At 45.5% G+C, this 7537-nt stretch overlaps 1 long non-coding RNA gene across 1 annotated transcript in view; it reads right to left on the minus strand.

Moving 5' to 3' along the window:
• The window catches only part of LOC109318014, an 8098-nt gene extending 1657 nt beyond the window's left edge, over positions 1–6441 (minus strand). Inside the window, exons 1-2 of the long non-coding RNA XR_002103164.1 lie at positions 6427–6441; positions 4095–4101 (exon numbers count right to left, since the gene is read on the minus strand). This is a non-coding gene — a long non-coding RNA (uncharacterized LOC109318014). The remainder of the gene's footprint in view (positions 1–4094; positions 4102–6426) is intronic.
• Positions 6442–7537: the final 1096 nt, after the last annotated feature.

Raw genomic sequence — 7537 nt, forward strand, 5'->3', positions numbered from 1 at the left:
CTTACCAGCTCAGAGTCAGCCGCAGCTCCCTGTTGCAGCCACCAGGGACTACCTGAATCATCAAAGCTCTCCAAATCTCTTCCAAAGATCCGGACCTTTAAATTGGTCTGCTGATTCAATTTGGATTTGGAGATTCGGCCACCAAATTGGGCTGAATCTCCTCTGAATCGACTCGCCACCCGAAGCTTCGCACAGCCCGAGTATTTGGACATTCTAGCAGAGCTCTGCCAATGGGGCATTCTCCAGTCCTCACAAACCCTGTACTATCCAGATGGCTCCAGCTGATGCGGAAAGCTGGGCCAAGCCACATTATCTTTACAACCACATTATGAGATGTCAGCCGCATTATTGCAGCCTCCACATTTTGTGGGAGAAGATTCAGGCCATGATTTTGTTCCATTGTGGTAAGCTGGCATTTTGACATGTCCTTCACTGAGAGAGGCCCCAGCTTTACAACCCCAGGTTTCCAAAGTGAAGTACAATCCAGCAACAATTGGAAATCCAGTGAAACTCGTAGAATCATAGGAAATGAGAGCTGGAAGGGACCACAGGAGGTCATTTAGTGCTCAAAGCAGGATCATCCCTAACTAGATTATCCCACCCAAGGGTTTGTCTAGTTGAGTTTTAAACCTTTAAGCATGAAGAGTCCACGACCTCTCTGGGTAACCTGTTCCAGTGCTTGACTACGCTCCTAGCAAGAGTTTTTCCTAATATCTAACCTAAACTTCTCTTGCTGCAACTTGAGCACATTGCTCCTTGTTCTGTCATCTGCCATCGGTGAGAACAGTCCAGCTCCATCCTCTTTGGAGCCTCCTTTCAGGTAGTTGAAGGCTGCTATTCAGTCTTCCCCTCTGTCTTCTCTTCTCCAGACAAAACAAGCCCAGTTCCCTCAGTCTCTTCACAGAACTCGTCCCCCAGCTCCTGAACCATTTTTGTTGCCTTCTGCTGGACTCTCTCCAATTTGTCCATATCCTTTATTAAGTGGGGGGGCCCAAAACTGGATTCAGTACTCTAGATACGGCCTCACCAGTGCCGAAAGAGGGGAAGAATCACTTCCCTTGATCTGCTGGCAGTGCTCCTACTAATACAGGCCAGGATGCCGTTAGCCTTCTTTGCAACAAGGGCACAGTTGGTTTATCTTCAGGTTATTGTACATTGTAACCCCCAGGTCCTTTTTTGCAGATCTGCTGCTTAGCCAGGTGGTCCCCAGCCTGTACTAATGTATGGGATTGTTCTGACCCACGTGCAGGACTTTGCATGTGCTCTTACTGAATCTCATGAGACTTCTTTTGCTCTAATCCTTCAATTTGTTCAGGTCTCTCTGAATCCTAGCCCTACCCTCCAGCATATCTACCATTCCCCTCTAGCCTGGTGTCATCTGCAAACATGCTGAGGGTGCGCTCTATGCCATCTTTCAGGTCATTGATGGATTCTGATCATTCCTGTTGCATTCAGTGGGCATTAACAATGTTCTTCCCATAAAGCCAGATTTCAGGACAGGGATCTAGGAATTAGAGTCCTGGGATTTCATGTAGTTACTAAATGGCTGATTAAAACACCCCAAGGTATTGTGGGCTGGAGTCTCATCTGATGTGAATTGGCATAGTTCTGACTTTAATTATTCTGACTTTTAATGGTGCTCTTCTGATTTATGCCAGCTGAATATTGGACTCTTCAAGTGCTGCTCACTGCTGTAGGTCCATGGTCCTGCACAGAGGCTGTGCAAAATGGACAGGGGACTCCAACTGTGACTGTTTTAGTCCCTCTTGTTCTATTGGTCTGTCTTAACGTGCCTTTTTTGTAATGGGTCCATATAATTTCTTTTCCCGAGCATTTGTTTCACTTTTCTTTCCACTGTTTATTGACGGTGACCTCAATAAGAGTATTGGCTTTCACCAGTCCCATGATTTCTCTACTGAAATATGTCATTAGTGGTATCTGTGCAGGGGAGAATGAATCTGAGGAGCAGTTACTGGTTCCAGATGGGGACAAGGATCTCTCCAGGCAAATGATAATGTTTAAGTTGAGGGAGGATCAGGAGAGAGGAAAGAAAATCCCAGAGGGCAGCCAGTCATTAGGACGGCCAAATAGTACTATAACAGACTGGAACAGGCACTAGACAGGACAGTGCCTGCATGTAATGCATGAAGTTGACTCCTTTCCTGAGTCTTCTCCCCATCTCCTACAAAGAGGGGTATGAGGTGCCAAGAGGGACAGATAATTTAACTAGCTTTAAGATGGTGTTGGAGATTTGTTTACAAATGGGATTAGAGGTCATGGTTGCCTGTAGTAGCAGGTGGCTGGACCATCAAGTCCCTTCCAGTCCTACATACAATTTTTTGCTGTTTTCTCTGTGTAGCACATATTACATGGTGCTTTCATTTGAGTGTATTGTTCTGAGGGGCTGCCCTTTGTGTCTTTCCAATGAAAAGATGGTTCCCAAAGCCACCAAGAATGGTCATTGCTATTGTTCACTGGGGGACGGGCAGGGGTTTGTTTTGTTTTCTGTGGTTCTTTTGCAAAATGTATAGCAGAAGGATGGAAATGCCTATTGTACTGGCTGCTTTGTGTATACCATGTATACTGTACATTGGTCTCTGCTGTTTGTGCATCGATAGCAAACCTGAAATAAAATTGTATTTAAAGTTCTGCCCGTGTGTACTCTCATGCATGTGTGTTTTGTGCATGTGCGTATTTTTGTCTAATTGGTGACTTCAAAGTGTGGATTTTTAATTAATACAGGCTAGATACTGATTCCCTGCCTCAGTGCTGAATGGGACCTTCTTCCACAAGGCTGTTGTCTTGATGCTTGTTAACAGGTCAAGATAAACCAGAGGTTTACCTGGAAAAGGCTTTCAGTGAATGGCTGACTTTGTTGAAACAACTTGCCTGGTCCACACCATTTGCTTAAACACATTACAGATGTCTTGTCTAATGAACACAGCCCCTGCTCTGTTACTCCAGCCCTTCTGGTCACTGCAGTTACTGTCATTGTAACTGTACATGTTTTACTGTACAGCCTGTAGGAGCTCTACCATGGAGCAAGACCCACTGTGTGCAGGCAGTGTATAATATAGTGCAAAAAGATTGTTCCTAATGTCTAAATCCCAGATGGGAGACAACAGATTATGGGACATTACAACATATGGGACAGTACAAGAAACCAGTGAGACCTACTGGTCAGCCTGTGGGACACTGCTGTCATAGGCTGACTGGAGGCGCAGAGGTCACATCTCAATGGCAAATGAGAGCTAGGGGGTAGGATGGGGAAAGACTTGAAAGTCTTAACTTGAAACAACTTAAGTTTGCAATAGAAGAGGGGAAGCCAGTAGAGGGATGCAGGAAGAGAGGATGTGATGCCCAAACCTGGCTGGGCAAGTGATGCTTAGAGCATCCTTCTGGATGGGGACAAGTGGGCAACACTGCAGTTGTCATGGCCAGAGAGAAGGATGAACCGTAAGTGAGACATGAGATGGGTTTAAGAACATCTCCACCAAATTAAGGTCTTAAATACTTGACCTAAAGCTAAAGGAGAGCCTAAATGAGTATGAAGAGGCATAACTCATGTATTACTGTTGTTAGTTGGATGCATGGCTCTTAAGTCAGCCTTCCTTGAAACTCGGGTAGTTAGCTACTTATTTGCATAGGGGTAATGGTTTCCTGCTGTGGTAAGTGAACTTGGACCACCGAAGCATTTGGCCTTGGAAGCACCAGAGGAAGATGCAGGGTTGCTCCTACTTCTTTACAGTAAGGTGTGAGGAGACGAGCATTAGAACGGCCTGCAGACCACTTGGGCTCCTTAACATCTACTTGTGCCTCTTCTGTACTAGTTAAGTCTCCCACAAGTATTGGCAAAAGAGGTTTGAAGTAGTTTTGCTCAAGAAGAGTCTAAGGTAAGCCTCAGAGGTTGTATACATTCTAGAGCTCATGTGGGCAAAGAAAGGGTGTGAATTTAAAGTGCAATGACTGTTCCTCCTTGGCTGTATGTGGGGGTGCACATTTCTGAACGGGGATTTGTCATCAGTTAGCTGAGTGGGTTCACCTAAACTCTTGGCTATTCCTAAATACTTATTCCCAATTTACTCCATGCATACACAAACCCTAAACTTTGATGGTTTACACATTGCCTCTTTTCCATGAAAGCAACTCCAGATACATAGTACTGTCAGTGATGGAACAATTTGGCCCATTTACATTGTTGCTAGGTGCTTGGACAACATCATATACTCATTCCCTTGCTTGATTCCCAGCACACCCTTCATGAGTCAGTTCCCACTCCTTAAGTCATATCAGTGCCAATGGTGAGATAAAGCACCAATCCTTTTATTGGGACATGTCTGTGCAGAGATGACTGATGTCACCTCCAGTTTTCAACAGGGACAGATTGTCCTTTATGTTATTCCTTTTCCCCAGACAAGTAAGGAACTTGACAGCTTGATTGTCATGTAGTCATTTGGCAAATTTCACCCAAAAGAGGCTGAGGATGGCCTTGAACTTACTTTGCACAAGGTAAAAGAGCCATTTTTCATTACCAGCAAAAACGAAACAAAAAGTGCCCTTCTAAGTTAAACACAGAAAGAGATTGATAGCTTAGTCCTCCTTCCATAAAATGTTCGATTTCTGTGCAAGTACATTACACATTGCAAACAATCCAGCTACAAACAGCTTTATTAAGAACAGACAGCCAAATCCAACATGCAGAGCCCATTGACTCCAATGCAACAACGTTCGTCTACATGAACCGAGGATGGAGGCTGGACTGTTTACGTGGGCTGAGTGTCTCCTGCTGCTTAGCGGGTGAGCTGAAAAGTTTATTTGCAGAGTTGGAGGCATTGATCCTATCCCATAATGGCTGTTTGATTCTTATGATACCAACAACAAAAAATGTATGCATGTGTAATCATTTAGTCTGATAGACGCTGGTGGAGTAGAGTGAGCACATCTCACTCTACCATCTTTGAAAAATCAGAGGAGAGCATAACTACAGTCCCATGTTACTTGTAGAAATGGTAAAAGGTGGAGGTGCCACATAATTCTCATGGATCCCCTATGGATGGGCTTTGTGCTGATAATCTACACAAGCATGACTTTTACTTGCATCCCATGGCTCTTCCTTTCAGAATCTATGCAAGGTGAGTTGAGTTAATGTCTCGTCCTTAGTCATTGTTAATGTCTAGTGCTCAGCAGCATTCTTCTCAAATACCCTTGAAAAACAACTGGAGGGATGCCATAACACCACCTTCACGTGACCGAACAAGAGAGTCAGCAACGACTCTTTGAAACGCCAGGCCATAGGAAAATGATTATGAGCTAATAGCTGGTCATCTCAATGTTTTCTTTGCTCAGTGCCTGTGCAAATGTATTGCCAAAGGAAAGCCATGCAATTGCTTAACGCGTCCAAGACATGCTAACAAATGGGGCAACGTGAGTGACATGCAGTGGTCATATCAAATATCAGAACTGCAGGAATAGGGCATTAACACTGAACAAACAATGTTAAAAAAAACAGAGTGTATAATTAGAGGCAGAGGAAAGAGCAGTTGTTTCCCATAGGCAAAACCTCAACCAAGTGCTTTAGCTCACCCCCAGTATATGGGGTTGGGGCTGAAATGCTATAGGGTAGTGAGTGCTGAAGAGCAGATTCTCAGTACTGGGCCCAGTGGAATTAGGTGATGACTGATACTAGCTGAGGATGTGGCCCTGCAAACTGAAATCTCTGAGGGTTCAGGGGTCTTGTCTCCTGCATGATTGGGTCTTTTAGCCCCCAAAACTTGATTCTCATGTCCCTGATCCCACTGAAAAACCTTCACCTGGCCACACAATTGAACAGTTACTTCCAGCCTTCTCTGGAGCACATCACACTCGTGTCAATGTGGACTTCAGTAAAATCAGACTGTGCTTAGGTCAGTCAGATCCCAGTTTTCTAATGCTCTGAGCTGTTTTCTTTCCTGTCCGGAGTGCTGCTTTAGCATTTAGTGGTTTTTTGTCATCACTAGAAGATTTTTTTAAACTCCTTGGCAGAAAGGGAAAAAGCCTTCTTCTAGATTAATAAAGGTGTCATTCACTGGAATACAAGACTAATGCAAGTTGTCTGGGTTGGCACACCAACCTTAGTATTAACCAGCCACATAAATGGAAGCTTAATGTCTTGGATTATTGGTGGGAACTGTCACAAATCCACTGGACGCTGGTCAGGGTGCTTGCACCGCCGATGGCACTGGGACACAGCAAGTGGATGAATGCAACCAAGTTGCTGTGGCTTCTGGTGGCAGGAAGAGATCAGCTGTTTCTCTACCATGGAGCCTTGGCCACATTGCTGTACTAGCACAGCTATGTTGGCATTGCCCCTTAGTGGTAAGATGGTGCGTGCCAGTATTTCTGCTAATGTAACCACACCACTTTGCTGAGCAATGTAAGCAAGCCAACAAAAACCCTCTTCTGTAAGCAGCGTTGATCCACACCATGTGTTTTTTTCTGTACAGCTACACTGAGCAAGGGTTGGGATCCGTTTGCACCTCCAGCTGATATAGCTGTAGCAGCAAGACTGGGAACATAAGTAGTGCTAATCCCTCTGCAGCAGCCACAGGGAGGCAGCGGCATGCAGGGAAGCCAATTGTCTGTGCTCCCCTCGCCATTCATACACTGCCAGTCAAAGTGAGGACCAAGCATGGCCAACCTACTGTCTTCTGACTTCGAGGGGAAATGGTAAATCTTTTGGCCCATTTGAACAGCAAGAACCATAGGAGGCAACATATTTGTTCAGCATCCACAACTCAGCTGTGCGTGATTCTGCACTGGGTTGGCATCTGTGGCATGCCCGGTGCTGTGCGTCACTGGGGGTCCCTGTAGAGCCGTGAGAGTAATGAGAGCTGGAAAAGAGATGCTCTGGGAAGACTTTTCTTTATTTGACGTGGGCTAGGTGCAGGACATTTCCTTTGACTCAGCAGTTTCCATGCATCAATGACCAGCTGCCGGGCCCTGCAGCACAACCAGGTGTTAGTCATTGCCCTGTAAGCATGGTGCCTCCTGACCTCCCCTGTGCTCAGGCCAAGAGTTTTATTTTGATACAGGGCAGAGGAACATGAGCTCTAACTGAGGAGGGAAAGGACACGTGCAATCTCTCCACTGAAGTGGGCACAGGCTGGTGCCATGCTTGGATGGGAAAGCTGCAGTGACCCCCCAGGGGAGAGCAGGAAGTGGTGTATTTAGCCCTTCCTTCTGGGGCAATCCTGAGCAGTGCGAAGGTCCTGTGCTTTTGGAAGTGCTGCCTTTATCAGGAGGCAGAAATGGGAAGTCTAGATCATTTGTGACTATTTAAAAGCCTGTGGCAGCCCCAATAAAGGGGGTTAAAGAGCTGGTGTGAGACTCTTTCTACTACTTGTGTAGCAATGAACAGCCCCATGCGCCCTCATAAGAAAGGCTGGATGAAGTGACTGCTACCTCACTATGTATCAAGGTTTACTAATCTCTCTGGCTAAAAGGTACTGTGCAAATATAATTTCCTTATCAACAAACAACAGTGGAACCTCTTGTTCCC

This window comes from Crocodylus porosus, unplaced genomic scaffold (assembly GCF_001723895.1).
Source record: "Crocodylus porosus isolate Cpor-Errol unplaced genomic scaffold, CroPor_comp1, whole genome shotgun sequence".
In the NCBI taxonomy this organism is placed as follows: Eukaryota; Metazoa; Chordata; order Crocodylia; family Crocodylidae; genus Crocodylus; species Crocodylus porosus.